Raw genomic sequence first — 17,235 nt, 5'->3', positions numbered from 1 at the left:
GTTGGAGTGGGCCCAGAGACAAGATTTTAAAATGCCCCCCCCCTCACTAAAGCTCAGCTCATGAGGTAAAGAAATCGTAAATGAGGCTGGATAGTGGTAACAAAAAGCTTATCTACCTACCTACCTACCTACCTACCTACCCATATATCTCCTATGTGCCACAATAGAACATCATCCTAAATTATTGTTAAAAAGGTTTTGTAAATGGTGGATGATGCAAGTCATTTACATGCTGTTCTGGTAGCTCCAGGTCTTAACACTCACATCAATTTCAGAGGATGAATACAACTGAAGGAAGCCCGGGCTGGTGCGTGGCTGGGGGAGTCAGTCATGTGACTTACCTATGGGGGCCCCCACAAGGCAGTGGGCCCCCAGACAACTGTCTCCCCTTGCCCGATTATAGTTACTCCCCTGATGTCAGGTTTTTCTGGTGCAGATCTGGGATTGGTGAGAATGTCTGAGTTCACACAACACACTCTTAGGAAGCATGTGCAGCTCAGAGATCTTGGATTTGACAGTAAGTAAGCTTAGCTTAAAATGATCATGTGACTATAAGAATATAAGAAAAGCCCTGCTGGATCAGGCCAAAGGCCCATGAAGTCCAGCATCCTGCTTCATGCAGTGGCCAACCAGATATGTTAGGGAAGCCCGCAGGTGGGGGAAAGAGAGCAACTATCCCCTCCCACTGGTGTTCAGGGGCTTGTCCCCTCTGAATCTGATGGAAATTTACAGCTATCCAGGCTAATAGCCATTGATAACCATATCCTCCATGAATTTGTCTAATTCCTTTCTAAAACCATCCAGAACCAGCCGTAAGATTCCATGATCATCATGTGGGCTTTATAGTATTGCATGACAACTGGAACACAGACTTCTGGCACGGTTCTCAAATGGTCAGCGTATGTGTAGGGGTCTCCCCCCACCGCACACATTAAAAAGATCTCCCTGTTTCAGTTTTCTCACACATAAATGAGGGTGGTTCAAACATCCATGGTCATCACTCAACTGACTCTCATCTGAATTTGTGACCTGCCAACGGGCTACAGGTTCTAAATTAGTGTTTGGATTTTAGCCTGTCCTTCCTTGTTATATAAAAGTCACAACATTACTTTCAACTTAGTGTGTCATAATGATAGTAGTTTAGTACTAGCACTTAAAAGAACAAGATTTGTCTTTTACGATTATTTTATACTACAATGATAATTTGATTATGTTGTTTGATTTGGCATAAATCTGATAAAGGACTGTCAGTTTAGGTTGTACCATACAGATACTTGTCTGATTATTTTTTTATTATTTCATGTTATATAAACCTGTAGCTGCAACTGAAACCTAGCTTAAGCATAAGTGCAGATGTGCATTTGGTCATCAAATCCATCCCTTCTTATTCTTGGTCCTGCCATTTCTGTACCCTATCCCTCTATTATTTGATACTGTTACCTTTTCCTTCCTCTCCATGTTGTCTCCTCTTTCTTCCCTGTACCTGGAATTGTGATGTAGATTGTAAGTTCATTGGGACACATATGACTATGTTTTGCTTATGTAACTTATGTAAGAGTCAGCATAGCATAGTGGTTAGAGTGTTGGACTAGGACTGGGAAGACCCAAGTTCAAATCCCCATGAAACTCACTGGGAGATACAGTCATGTATCTCTCAGCCTAACCTACCTCACAGGGTTGTTGTGAGGATAAAAATAACTATGTACTATGAGCTCCTCGGAGGAAGAGTAGGATATAAATGTAATAAATAAATAAAATAGCTGTAGATGCTATATACATTAACAGGGAAAGTGTAATAATCTTCTATTTTGTCTTCCTGCTCTTCAATGTGTATCTGATGAAAATAGGCAAATCTATGTGAATGCATTCACAGCTATACCTATTGGCTATACCTGTTGGAGGTGTGGCCAGGAAACCTGGGTGGTGTGGAGGAGAATTCTGACTTCACAAGTGTGCAACAAATGGCAAGCAGGTAATAAAGTGCAGGCAGTTTAGACACTCTAGGAAGGGAGCTGAATTCTGAAGGACTAAAATTCTAGCAACTCACATTCAAAAAAATCGAACAAGGCATTCTCAAGAGCCAAAGATAGGGACAAAATAGGGACAGTGATTTACCAGGGACAGATTCCAGAAAACAGGAGACTGTCCCAGGAGCCACCTAATGGTTCAGCAGGGAGGTGACTTGTCTAAGGAGCAAGAAGTTGTTAGTTCAAATTCCCGCTGGTGTGTTTTCTAAGAATATGGGAAACTCTTATATCGGGCAGCAGTGATAAAGGAAGGTGCTGAAAGGCATCATCTCATACTGCGTGGAAGATGGCAATGGTAACCCCCTCCTGTATTCTGCCACGAAAACCACAGGGCTCTGTGGTCACCAGGATTTGACACTGACTTGATGGCATGATTTTTCCTTTCTTTCTCCATCCTGGTTCTGACTGGTACTCCATTTGAGACGGGCCTGTGCCTCACATACTGCTTTTAGCCTTGTGTTTTCCTGTCACAAATAACCATCTGGCACTAATTGTCCTGAGAAAGGTAAATGAAGATGTGTCCTGATGGCTTCATTCTTTGAGAACTTAAACCTTAATTAGCATTTATGTCTCTGGGCCCCAGTGGCAGTCAACTGGAAACAGAGCCTCTCTTTGCTATTAAAAAGGAGGGGCAAGAAATACAGAGTGTGCATCAGAGGAGGGCTTTTGCTTTGAGTCCAACTTGTGTGCCCCGGAGACCATGCAGAGTTCAGTTTGTCCCAGCTGGAGCACAGGGCTACAGGACAGTTGGAGTTTATGGCTGACATATTATACAAGTATAGCAACCTGGCAACATTGTATTTGCACAATCTGCATAAACTGTGCAACTTGTGCAAACACAAGTTTTACACAGATTGCGTGACACAAGAATAAGTCTATTGGGAATAATGGGCTTACTCTTGTTTAACACAATTTGTGCAAATGTTGCATTTGTGTGACCTGCACAACTTACACAACCTGTGCAAACACAACATTACTAGGCTGATGTACTCTTGCGCAGTATGTCAGCCACGGTGTCTTTAATATTACCAGTATTTACTGAGCTCCTTTGGTGGAAAAGGCCTTTCTTTAATACAAGGCCTCAGATTCAAGGCACTTTATATCATTATGATTTGCAAATGAAAGGTTTAGAAGAATTAGTGTGTGTACTGGAGAGGGGCGAGGGACCCAAAGAAAATAGAATTCTTTGCATAACAGTAACTCCATTGATTCCCCTCCCCACTAAAAACCTAACAGTACCTTGAATATTCTGCTAAAGCTACACAAAAGACTTACTGGCAAGGCACCTAAATGGATAACTGTAGCCACAGTATGAGTAATGTCTGCATGCTTCTGTCTTGTAAAGTGATCTCCTTTTGTCAGAGGGAGTTCTCAATGAGAAATTAAGGCACGGGCTCTTCCTGGTTCAATAGCTGGCAAGTCTTTGATATCTACTATCTGCAGACTCTTTTCTGGAGGGATGGGTAGTAGCGATGCCATTGTGGCTGTGTAATCCTGTGAAGCTAATGATGAAAACAGCCTCAGAATTATTCCCATTCCTAAGTGTAACCAGCCTTAAGCTTCTTTGAAAAATAGCAAGTGCTATGGCCTGTTTTGGGGACAAGAAAGTGGTGCTGAGGGGGTGTAATAAAGAAATGGGAATGAAAAAATGGCCCAAATTGGCCCATTTGGTTCCTTTTTGATTAACTGGATACAAAAATGACTCACTGCATGTACCATTTGGTATAACATACATGTTTTTGTTGATTGGGAGGAATTTACCAACAGTGATGGACTTTCTCCCCTTTTTAACTATTTAAAGTTTAAAAGTAGTAGAGATTGTTTTGGTGACTGTTGGCTGGCATCTGCCATTTTCCTCCCCAGTGCCCCATGTCCTCTTCTTGTTGCTGTTGTTGTTGCTATTAATTAATTAATAATAATAATAATAATAATAATAATAATAATAACAACATTGATCCCGCTCTTCCTCCAAGGAGCCCAAGGATGTTCTGTCCTCCTCCATACCCAGTACATGGTTATGTTTATTTTCACTATAACCCTGTGAAGTAGGTTAGGCTGAGAGATACATGACTGGCCCAGAGTCACCCAGTTAGTTTTATGACTGAATGGGGATTTGAACTCAGGTCTCCCAGTCCTAGTCCAACACTCTAACCACTGCACCACACTGGCATCTCCCTCTCCCTCCTCCTCCTCTTCTGCATTTATCATATTGCCATGTTGGGTCATTTGGGGGAATCTAGGCATCTGAGATCTTGCTACAGTTAAAGTCATTCTAATGTTTCTATACAAAATTCCTTTTGTTAATATTTCAATACAGCAAGCAATGCTAAGAAGAAGTGTAAATTATCTTAACTGCAAAAAAAAGAAGAAAAAATCAAGGGCTCCAGGGATTTTGACTTTCAAATGCTGGAGGATTTTGGATTGCAAATAAATGAATAGATGAATGAATGAATGAAAGAAAATATTTTAAAAAGACATGATCCCCAACATTACTGGAATTGTACATGGATCTTGAACAGATCTGTACAGCTGTAATCCACCAAGGTGAACTTGAAGGGGTCTGCACCTCACCAGCCGGACATTTAGCCTGCCAGCTGCTTGACAATCCCCATGTTTGCCATTTCAAGCATGCAGCAAAGTCATATATTTATCACCTCTTAATGCGCCATCATACATGACTTGTGGGCTGGGTTAGCCTTGTGGCTCACAAGCTGTGCAAATCTGGACTTCAAATGTTTGAAGGGTGAATACTATGCTAGACTCTGTTAACCTAGCATAAACATTCCCTTGATGTTTCCATTAAAAGGTGCTTCAAAACTGGATAATGGATATTTTGCACATGAAGGCCTCTGAGAATATTCAGGCAAACAGTTCCTCTGACATCACATGAAGGCCTTTCCCAGGATCAAGAATATGTCCCTCTATGACTTCGTGCATCAGGTGATTTTAAACATCTGGCTGTTTTATATCTATGTTCAATTTTCATTATAAGTAGAATTTAATATACTTCAAATTAAAGAAATGGGCTTAGTCTCTATGCTGCGGTTAACATGACCTATTAAGATTAAGACTGAACACAAAATGCCAAGTATGAAAAGTGAAATTGTGAAGGTGTTCATGTACTACTTAGAACGTACAAGATCATTCTCTGAGGGGCAATTAGCAATGAAATATGATGTAGGTCCTAAAATAACAACTTGTCTTAATATTGTTTCTCTCAAACTAGGCCAAGCACACACTGACTTCAATAGCGGGCAGAATGATATTCACTAGCTGGCAAATTAGTTCTCTACAAGCTTCAGAATTTAAACACGATACAGTTGGGTGGAAAGTAATAGTGACTGATACTGAACAATTACAAGAAGGCTCAAGCTCAGCTGGATTAATTCCTGGATATGTTAGAATTTTTATTAATAATAATAATAATAATAATAATAATAATAATAATAATAATAAACAACTGTATTTGTTACCCTCTCTATAACTGGGTGGCTGGGTGGCTCTCAACACCACATTAAAACATCCAATAAAAACACATAAAACACATCAAATCACAACACGCACACACACACACAACACAAAACAAAACAAAATACAGTTCCAAACAATTTTAAAGCTTGTTTTTAAAAGTCAATTTAAACAATCAAATTTAAAAAGCCTGAGTGAATGGAAAGGTCTTTACCTGGCATCTAAAAGAATGAAGTGATGGAGCCAGATGAACTTCACTGAGGAAGCTGTTCCATAAACAGGGTGCAACCACCAAAAAGGCCTTCTCCCTAGTAGCCACCCACCTCACCTTGTTTGGCAGGGGCACTCAGAGCAGGGCCTCTGAAAAAGATCTTCAGATCCGAGTTGGGACATATGGCGCAAGGCCAGGGGCGTAGCTATAATTGAACGAAAGGGTTCAAAGAACACGGGCCCCCAGCTCCTGAGGGCCCTCCAGCTCCATCCCTCCATATTTCCTTCATTGTCTCCCTCACTCTGAGGGGCCACCCAAGAGAGGGATGAACACGGGCCCCCTCTCCCCTAGCTACGCCCCTGAGCAAGGCGCTCTCTTAGGTTGCTTGGCCTCAAGCCATTTAGGCTTTAAAGATTATATCCCGCACTTTGATTTGGGCCCAGAATGGACTGGGAGTCCCCACTGATCCCCCTTCTCAGTGCAACCCCCACCCAGTCCGAGACTGAGGATGATCAGTAACAGGAGGAAGTCATTCTTGTTGTACCTGGACCTTTTCAGCCACGGACAACAGAGGGCATTAGGGGTGCTGGTGGTGGCCAACCAGTAGGCCCAGTAATACTGCTAGCACCCAAGTGGACCAGGACCATTACTCCAATCACAGATTTCCTGTGTCGTATTCCCCTGAAATCAGTGAAAATCAGTGACTAATATCCTCTAGTAAATTTACTAGAGGGTGGTTTATTGAAATTTAGTGGTTTCTTGGAGAAACTCTTGAGAATTATTATTGAGCAATTTTGAAGAGGAGAGCTGGTCTTGTGGTAGCAAGCACAATTTGTCCCCTTAGCTAAGCAGGTTGCATATGAATGGTTGCATATGAATGGGAGACTTGATGTGTGAGCACTGTAAGATATTCCCCTCAGGGCATGGAGCCGCTCTGGGAAGAGCAGAAGGTTCCAAGTTCCCTCCATGGCATCTCCAAGATAGGGCTGAGAGAGATTCCTGCCTGCAACCTTGGAGAAGCTGCTGCCAGTTTGTGAAGACAATACTGAGCTAGATGGATCTGTGGTCTGACTCAGTATATGGCAGCTTCCTATGTTCCTGTGTAGTCAGGATGTCAGCTGTGAGTTTCACTTCCAAGTACACTTGCTGAGGATAAGACTGCAAGTATGCTAAGTAAGCTCTGTGGACAACAAAGAAGATGTAAACTTAATAAAACACATATGAAAAATATATTTTGCCCAATGTGTCTATTATTCTTGTCTTTCAGAATGTAAGTGGTCATTAGCCATTTTTCTGCAGTACAATTTGAAACTTGATTGTGACCACAATCAAAGTCTAGAATCACATGCTCTTTAACCACCTAATATGGACATTTTAGAAACATTAGGAACAATAGATACAGTAAGTGACCTTAATATCAAAAGTAATCATTCTTCAGCTTTAGAAATCTTGGAAAGTCCCTTTGATTGAAGAATGGTAGAAGACACAGTGGAAGTTAACAGAAGAAAGAACATGGAATACAATAGGTGAGGTACTCCAGTCATCCTCTCCAGTCATCCAGTATGACAATAGCTTGTGGGCTTCAGAGGCACTCTTCCCCCTGGACTTCGGGGCAATGTGCAGGGCCTCCACAGCCCCTGGGGCCCTCCCAAATCCTCTTCAGTCTGTCCTGGTTGGTGTGTTCACCTGGCCAAGCGTGATGATGCTTAATTTGCAGGGGAGGGGTGGGCCTCTAAAGGGCTTTAGGTCCCGGCTCCACAATTATGTAAATGCACCTCTGGTTGGCTTGTCAGCAGAACTGTTACAAAACAAAACAAAATTATGGACAGTCTAAAATATAATAATTGCACTTTATTTTGTTATGATATGGTACCCTGTATGTATACATGTTGATCAGTATCTATACATGTGGAACTGAGGAGATTCATTTCCTTTTGATGTGGCACTTGATCCTAAAAGTTCTTGCAGTGACCACACCATCCTGACCTGGAATGGACTGTTTATCTTCTGTTCTGTGTAATAGACTCCACATTATGTTCTAGAACTGAAATTTAAATTTTAAGTTGTAATGTGTGTTTATCTATTGTGATTTTTGTCTGTTTTATGCATTTTAAATGTTTTATACTTTATGTTGTGTTTTGATTTGTTCACCGCCTGGAGAGTTCTATCTCGGGCAGTATAGAAATTCAATAAAAACCAAACAGATAAATAAATATAAGAAAAAACATTTGGTTTGTAAACATTATTATGATACTGAATGTCTCTTGCTATCTTGTGATTCCACCAAGTCCCCCTTGGGTCTCAGAACTGCTTCCCAGAATGCCTATAGGTCACCTCCTCCCCCTTCAAATCCCTTCTCCAACTTTTCTGTATAGTAAAACTGAATAGAATATCAACGTCTTGGGAGTTAGGAACTAAGCCTGTGTATTAAGCCTGCAGGGGTTTTAAAAAGACCCTTATGACACACCTGTATTATCAGGCTTTTAATTAAAATTAAAATTAATTTTAAATGATTTAATTGTTTGTATCCTATGAAATTATTTTAATAGTTTCACTCTGTGAATAGTTTTTTAATTGTTTTTATTCTGTGAAAATGTTTTAATTGTTTTTGTTTTTATATTATAATTTGGATTGTGTACACTGCCTAGAGATGTATATTTCAGGCAGTATATAAATATGATAATAAAATATAAACATATCCCCACGTATGGCTGCAGACTGCATGATACAAGTGTTTTAGGGACCCAGCATGGTGTAGTGGTTAGAGTGTTGGACTCGGACTGGGGAGACCTGGGTTCGAATCCCAGTTCAGTCATGAAACTCACTGGATCACTCTGGGTCAGTCGTATATCTCTCAGCCTAACTTACATCACAGGGTTGTGGTGAGGATAAACATAAACCATGTCTATAACTCTGGGCTCCTCAGCAAAAGAACAGAATATAAATGTAAAAACAAATTAAAAGAACGATAAGCACACATATCTTTCCCCTTGCCTCTGTCTTTTCTTCTCTCTCTCTCAGGTCTCCCACTCCATTGAACATGGGGTTATAAGCTCTTTGGGGCAGGGACTTGTCTTTGTTCGTATTTACTCTGTAAAGAGTCATTCTGCTATATAAATTACAATAAGAACAAATATTTCCAAGTCCTTAACCCCCTCCCATCACATCTCTTCTTTATCATTCACTGCTGCTCTACAAATATCCCCTAAAACAGCAGGCAGGCTTATAAATCTAAAAACAATCCAGCCACAGAACCAATTTAGATTACAACAATGTCAAATACCTTTCATCAAGTATCATTTTAGCCTTGTATTCTGGGATCATGGTCATATTTTTTCCACTTTCTTTAGTGGTATAACAAGCCACATTCACACACAAGAGGGCACTGTTTCCCTTTTATTTATTTATTTATTTTTAAAAAACAAAGCCTTTGATTGCTTACCAGTAATATTAAATCTATTCAGATTTAGATTCATATTCACTTGCTGAAACAGATTTCTGCACCTATTGAAGCAACCTGCCTAGAGAGCAGGAGGCTGTTGGTTTGAATCCCCTGCTGGTGTGTTCCCCAGAATATGGGAAACTCCTATATCGGGCAGCAGTGATATAGGAAGATGCTGAATGGCATCATCTCATGCCTCGCAGGAGAGGACAATGGTTAACCCCTCCTGTATTCTACCAAAGACAACCACAGGGCTCTGTGTGTGCCAGGAGTCGACGCTGACTCAACGGCACAACCTTTCCTCCCCACCCTCACCGTCCATCTAAATGGGCCTTAAATATGCCTAACGTTGCCAGGATCATGCCCATAATTTGGGGATCTTCAGAACTGAGTTTAAAAAATTGAAGTCTGAATAGTCTTGTAGCCTATGAATTATCTAGTTTCTATGGTTAGGTAAGCTTTTCTAAATAGTTAGAAATGCTTCTGACAACATTTTGAAACTTTCTCTTTTTTTCCCATGAGAAGAATTCTTTTTTTTTTAAATAAGCACTCCTTAAATAGCATCTTGAACTTTCTTTAAATAAGTCTCCTGCCTCGCTCTCACTTTGGCTTCAGGAGTGGCCTGAGAGCAGCACCTCTCTAATCCTTCAGACCTTTTTTCCCTCCCTGCTACCAGGGTGGAGCAAATGTCTTCCCAAACCCACATTTGCTGAGCTAACATGAAAAGTGGGGGCAAGGAAAGCATGTCCAGGGCAAAATTGGGAGGAATTATGTATTTCCCTCCGCCAGCTGCGGATTCTGCACTGTAAATGCCCCCTTCCCCAGAGGACAGCTCCTCAATAGTTAGGCTTGATTCTAGTTTTGGAGCCTGGGGCTGGGGTGGGAACGAAGAACCAGCAGACAAGGGAAGGGTAAACATCTCCTAACTGAACACCATCACATTATGAAAGAGTTGCTCTAGTAACTTGTCATTCCACATATAAAGTAATTTGTTTAACAGCATTTACATCCAGCTGTTGCAGATCTTTGAAATCAATGTTGTTAACAAACCAAAACACCCTATGCAAAGAAAGTTCTGCCAGAGCAAACAAAAAGGAAAACACGATCTTTGTTTAATACAACTGTTTTGTACTTGTGCATGGGTTTCCTGCTTCCCCACAGCCAAGTTCTTTCTCCAAGTCCTGAACATTTTCCATGGGAATTGTTTGAGCACACTGTGCATTTGTGGAAGGATTCACTGATCAGAACTTCATTCTCCTTATTGGATAGTGTGTCCCCTAGCAAGGGTTCTCAAGCCTGGGTCCAGGGGTGTAGCTCTAACTGAGCAGATGGGTTCAAAGAAGCCGGGCCCCGGGTTCACCCCTCCCTATTTTCTTGATTATCTCCCTCACTCTGAGGTGCCGCCGGAGAAAGAAGTGAACACGGTCCCCCTCTCTCCTAGCTACGCCCCTGCTTGGGTCCCCAGAGGTTGTTAGACTTTGACCATTGTGGCTGGGGATGATGGGAGCTATAGTCCAGCAACATCTTGTCACCCACGGCTGAAAATCCCTGATCTAATGTAGTTTGGAAACTTCAGTTAGTTCAAAATGCAGCAGCCACATTGGTCTCTGGTGAGACCACATTATGCCTGTTCTCAAACAGTCGCACTGGGTGCCAATATGTTTCTGGCAAAGTACAGAGTGCTGATGATTAAAGCCCTGAATGGCTTAGGTCTGGGTTACCTGAGGAAATGCCTTTCTCTACAAGATCCCCACCACTTATTAAGATCATCAGGTGCCGTCTGTCTTGGGGTACCACCAGTTCAGAGCCCAGAGAGGTTCATGTGGTGGTGACCTGGGAAAGGGCTTTCTCTGTTGTTGCCCCAACCCCTAGGTTGTGGAACACACTCTCCATGGATATAAGAGGATTGTCTTCCTAGAAGGCCTTCAGGAGAGCCTTAAGGACCCATCTTTTTAGCCTGACTTTTAATGATGTTTAGTTTTAATGTTATTAATTTTAATTTCAATTTTAATCTGCTTTTAATTGGTTTTTGATCTTTTTTAAAAAAAAATACATTTATATCCTGCTCTGCCTCCATGGAGCCCAGAGTGGTGTACATGGTTATGTTTCTCCTCACAACAACCCCATGAGGTAGCTTAGTCTGAGAGATATGTGACTAGCCCAGAGTCACCCAGTGAGCTTCATGGTTGAATGGGGATTTGAACTCAGGTCTCCCCGATCCTGGTCCAGCACTCTAACCATTACCCTGAGCCATCTTTGGAAGGGCGATATATAAACAAACAAACAAACAAACAAACAATACATTCCTTCAAATACATTCTGACTGAGCTCCGCTGTTTGGTTATACCAACAAGTACAGATTGGTTTAAAGTCAATTTTGAAACATTCTTGACAGGAGAACACACACACACACACACACACCACTGGCCAGCCGTAGAATCTTTGTTTTCAATTATTCTCTATATCCTGCCCATTTTAATAAATATTGTCCCAAACAGCCCTATTTAAAATGTCTGATATTTGTAGTCTTGACAATAATTTGAGTTCTGGTGCTGCACAAACAGTGAGACTCCTTCTACAAGTCAATCCATTCCCTTTCAACAACATGGCAAGAGCAACAAAATCTTTCCTTTCCTCTATCCATGTTTGTGTTAGGGATGTGCACAAATCAATTTTTTCAATTTGATTTGTATCCAAATCGAATCACCCCCAATTTGTTTTGGGTCTGTATCTGGCCAGCTAGCACGGGGTGATTTGTTTTGTGCACAAATGTCCTGAAACAGTTAGATTTGGTTACAAATCGTTTTGTACCCAGATCGATTTGTATAGACAGCAGGTGCAGGCAGTGATTCTCTCAGCAGCAGGAAAGGGGCGGAGAAAAAAAATCTCTTCTCTTTTCCTCAATCAGGAAAGCAAGAAAACAAAAAGCAGATAATCCACTCCTGGCAGCAGGCAGGCAAGGCAAAGCAAAGCTCCTCAGGCTCTCTCTCTTCTCTCACAAGGCAGAAAGGCAGAATGGTGGCTGCCTGACTCCTTAATTAAGTATATTTGAAAATCCCACCTTTGAACTCCCCCCCGTCCCTTCTTTGACCCTTTCCCCAGCCAATGTGAGATCAGTCACCCCTGGCAACACAAGATTTGAATGGAAAAAAGCCAATCTGGAACCAGGGGGGGATTGACAGCCAATTGTTGCACAATTTAAGTCACCAATCTGAAGCTTGGGAGGGCTGGAGAGAGAGAGAGAGAGAGAGAGAGAGATTTAAACAACGGACACAAAATGGAGATAGCAAGAGAGATCGCCACAAAATGGAGGTCTGAATCTAAAAATCTTTCCAGTCTAAAATCTGGGTGATTTGTTTTGGACCCGAATCTGACCAGCTAGCACAGGGGTGATTTGTTTTGTCACAAATTGCCCAATGCAGGTAGATTTGGGTACAAATCATTTTGTACCTGAATTGATTTACACATTCCTAGTTGTGTATGTCCAAAAAGGACTCTTAGTCCTTTTTGCACATATGGAGCATTTGCAAATAGTGAAGCCATGTACTGCAGGGCAACACATATAACAACACCCCACAATTACTTCCAGTAAGCAACTGTAATTAAGGAGGGACAATTTACACCAAGAAGCTGCAGGGCAAGGTGCAAAACCCTTCCCCATTTGCTGAATTTTCTCAGAATTGCCTTCTTGTTGTTTTGTTCATGCATGTATGTATGTATTTGATTTATATACCCGCCCTTCCAAAAATGGCTCAGGGCGTTTTACATCAATAATAAATTAACAAAACCCTTGAAGCCTTAAGATCCTGGAAGGAGGGTAGTGGAACAGCCAGAGCAGTGCATGTTTGGTTTTCATTTTAATTAACCCAACTCAAAGAGCATCTTCCTTATTATATGAGAGCAGGAAGTATATATGTTCAGGAGTTGTGCAGAGTAAAAACAGGATAAGATAAAGTAAGGTAAAGTTGTGCCATTGAGTCGGTGTCAACTCTTGGTGACCACAGAGCCCTGTGGTTTTCTTTGGTCAAATACAGGAGGGGTTTACCACTGCCAACTCCCGCGCAGTATGAGATGATGCCTTTCAGCATCCTCCTATATCACTGCTGCCCGATATAGGTTTTCCCCATAGTCTGGGAAACATGCCAGTGGGGATTCAAACTGGCAACCTCTTGCTCCCTAGGCAAGTTAGAAATTCTGGCATCCTGACTAATACTGTTCTTCTGCAAGGATGTTGTGCTAATGCAAGGCTGTTTCACTAGCCTAGTTGTGCCTAGTCTGGAACGTGCATTTCAGATTAGTGTTGTGCTTGTGCACAGGGTGCTCAAACTGTGGAACATCTCATACATTTTGAAGGTAACCTTTGCACCATCGCACAGTTCTGACAGCCCCGTGATTTAGTGCAGTAGCGCAATTTTGTTCATTGCGCAAGCACAGTGCTAGGCACAGCGCTAGGATGTCGGGCACACAGGCCATCTGCACTCCAAACGTTCATTGATTTTTTATCAATTTAATTGTCATGGTTTTGCCAAAATAATCTTTGAACTGGGAAGTGGTTGATCATTGTGAGTCAGGTTTCTTTGTTGTAGCAGCCCTCAGTGTGACCTGAATTTCTGTTTATAATCTAGCAGTGTGTAATCCAATTAAACGTCCCTAAAAGCTACTGCACACCGTCTTAAATTTGTTACAAACCCCAGGCTTTATTGCTGGATGTGGGGCTTAAACATCATGCCCATCCTTTTTCTTCCCCCACTGTATTGCTGAATATACATGCTGAAGAAGAGTTATGTAGAACTCAAAAGCTTGCTCATTACCATATGACATTTTTGTTGGCCCTAATAAAAGTGTTCTAAAAGAACTACACTGGCTGCCACTAAATTACTGGGCAAAATACAAAGTGCTGCTTTTACCTATAAAGCCCTGAATGGCTTGGGTCCAGGTATTTAAGACAGTGAGGCTATTCTCACGATCACCCAAATGTGGGCTAAGGGAGTCTAGCCCACTTTGGGGCGATCGTGTGCTGCAACGGGAGCAGAGTGGTTCCTGGCAGCTAGACTCCATAAATACCCCTCCCCTTAGATGATGTTAACGGAGCAAGCGCTCTGTTAACCTCATCTTTTTGCTCATGTGTTGCTGTGGCACGTGGCGACACACAAGTAGACCCCTGACCGGGAGGCTGCAAGCAGCCTCCCGGGCTCAGGGGTCTCTCCAGGATGCCCCATGTGCTCGCACGGGGACACGCGGGCCCCGATCCCCGCAGCCCCTGCCAGCTCCATGACGGAGCCAGCAGTTGTGTGGATGGCTGATCTGGCTGCCCAGGGCTGCCTTTGGATCATCTGCGGGGAGAGCGGACTAAGCCCGTTCTCCCCACAACCTCCCTTACAGCTCTTCACACTAATTGTGTGAAGAGCCTCAGTGCCTTCTTCATGAACCCTGTCACCTATTAAAATAATTGGGGGAGGTCTGGCTGTGGTTACCACCGGCTTGATTGCTGGTGACCCAAAACTGGGCCTTCTCTAGGGTTGCCTCAGGACTCTGGAAAATGCTGCCAAATAAAACCAGAGCCTCCCCACCTCTGGCTGTTTTTAAGCAACATCTGAAAATACACCTATTTTTTTTTTATCAGGTTTTTAGTTCATAATGTTTTAAAGTTTTATTGATAGTTATTTTGAACTGTTTTAAATGATCTATTCTTTTAATTGTTGTTTATGTTTAATCTGTAAACCGCCCAGAGATTTGTATATTGAGAAGTATATAAATGCAAATAAATGAAACAAACCAAACAAATATTCTCCTGTGGTTTTTGAGTTTAGAAGTTTCTAATCTATTTAGTCAACTATCATTCCAGGGTTCTCCGACACAAGTTTTGTGAATAAAAGAAACGTTAGTTTCCATTCAAAATGATGTATTCCCCTTGAGCACAAGGACCCCATACAGCTTATCAGTACTATCACTATGTCCACCGTGTTGATAATTGTTTGGAGTTCCACAGTTGAGTCAAAGGTTACTTGGCTTGCTTTTTCTTCACCTATGAGTTGATCAGTGCTTTCAGAACTAATGATAGAACCACTGATGATATCAGCTAGGGAATACATAACTAATGTGGGCTGAGTAGTTTGATACAAGATGCCACACTCTTCACAGTAGCCTTGGGCATATGCATTCAGTCTCAATAGGAGAGATCTGTGCATTGGGCCTATTTAGCCAGTTGCTTTTATTGGACCAGGACAACAGAGGTTCAAAAAGTCAAGTTCAGAGGTTCAAAAAGTCAGTTCACTCATGACTGAAATTGGCTTTTTAAACCTCCATATGCAAAGTGAAATCCAGTACTAGATGGCTACTAGTTGGCTGCCTGTTAATTTTTCACCAAAATAACAGCAATAGTCTCAGCAGAAGATGATGACTTTCTAGTGGGTGCTAAATCCAGCAGAATGGCAAACTGCTGAATCTTTGGGCCTCATTAAAATTTCGGCATGTGACTGACTGATTGGAAATATAACTGCACAGCCATATTGGCTGTAAAGTGTGATGTGAGGTGTGTTAATATGCTTTTAGAATCTGATGATGGAACAATTTGTTTTATTAAAACTTGTATTGGTTTTCTTCAAGAACTGAAGTTTTCAAGTTGCTGGGATTTAATATCAAGCAAGGCTTAAACAATGAGCCTCTTCTCACAATCCGTATGAAAGGCTAGAGGGCAGTTTGCAGGGAAGGCAGGTTAAACTTACCTTACCAGGATGCACTACACGAGGAGAGGAGAGCTAGTCTTGTGGGAGCAAGCATGACTTGTCCCCTTAGCTAAGCAGGGTCTACCATGGTTGCATATGAATGGGAGACTTGATGTGTGAGCACTGTAAGATATTCCCCTCAGGGATGGAGCTGCTCCGGGAATAGCAGAAAGTTCCAAGTTCCGACTGGCATCTCCAAAATAGGGCTGAGAGAGAATCCTGCCTGCAATTGGAGAAGCCACTGTCAGTCTGTGTAGACAATACTTAGCTAGACAGACCTATGGTCTGACTCAGGATATGGCAGCTTCCTATGTTCCTGTGTTCCCTATGAGGGCGTGGTGCATCATGGGGATCTCCCCTCCCCGGGCTCCCCACAGCTGCCACATGATATTAAAAAAACACGGTTAAGAGAGCACTCGCTCCCTTAACCTCATTTTATAGGGTGGCTATTTAGGTGGGTTTGCCGCTGGGTTTGCCGCTGTGGAGCCACCAGAACCACCAGGATTGGCCCAATCCTGGTGGTTCATGTGCGTGTACAAAACCGGGCTGGCGTCCCTTAGCCTGGTTCTGCATGCGATTGTGAATAGCCTCAACATGTCTCTGGTAAATCGTTTTCGTGCTATTTTGAGATACATCTTCTTGAGTTGTGTTTATTTTAAAAATATGTAACCATTAAAGAGCACATTGAAAATAGTGCTATAACTTTGCCTTTTTCTTCTTCTTTTTTTACAGGCTGGCAGTGGTAGTAGGAGAAGGGATTTTAAGGTCATCATAGCAAGAATCAACAAAGATAACTCATGTACAATTTGAATACCTGTGGGCATTTGCTTATTTCATGCCATGGAGGTGTTGATATAGAGAAAGGAAGATAATAATAAAAATGTTCAGAGTTGTCATATCTTAGTGTTTTAAATTTGTTTACAGTTATGTTATGTTTGTTATGTTATGTTATGTTATGTTATGTTATGTTATGTTATGTTATGTTATAATCACATCCCCATGTATTAGAAGTGCAGTTGAAAATAAACAGCTTCGTTAAAGTCGTAATCATGCATGCACACACTGATTAAGTCGATATTCTTCACTGCAAGACACAGGAGCCAGTGACAGCTCCCATTGACTAATTGTTTTATGGCCTGTGCAAAGCTTCAGTCAAAGCCAAATACACAGCTCCTCTGGCACTGTGCAGAGGTGACTGTACCCATCGTCCCAACCCAGCACAATGAGGCTCCTATAAGGGAAAAGGAACCCTCTCAAGCTCCAGCACTGGGGGCACACGGAGCACTGGGAAGTGTAGTCCATGAACACCTTCCAAGATGGCACATGGCTCTGTTTCTCTTAAAGCTACCTCCCATGTGTGGA

General features: G+C 42.0%; 1 long non-coding RNA gene across 1 annotated transcript in view; it reads left to right on the top strand.

Moving 5' to 3' along the window:
- LOC128349245 (uncharacterized) overlaps positions 1-16,771 on the top strand; it is a 127,258-nt gene extending 110,487 nt beyond the window's left edge. The window contains exons 4-5 of the long non-coding RNA XR_008318657.1: positions 4,834-4,967; positions 16,606-16,771. This is a non-coding gene — a long non-coding RNA (uncharacterized LOC128349245). The remainder of the gene's footprint in view (positions 1-4,833; positions 4,968-16,605) is intronic.
- The last annotated feature ends 464 nt before the right edge of the window (positions 16,772-17,235 follow it).

The sequence above is a fragment of the Hemicordylus capensis genome, chromosome 3, assembly GCF_027244095.1.
Source record: "Hemicordylus capensis ecotype Gifberg chromosome 3, rHemCap1.1.pri, whole genome shotgun sequence".
NCBI lineage: Eukaryota > Metazoa > Chordata > Lepidosauria > Squamata > Cordylidae > Hemicordylus > Hemicordylus capensis.
Note: the sequence above shows the minus strand (reverse complement) of the source record. Positions and strands in the feature narration are given on the sequence as shown.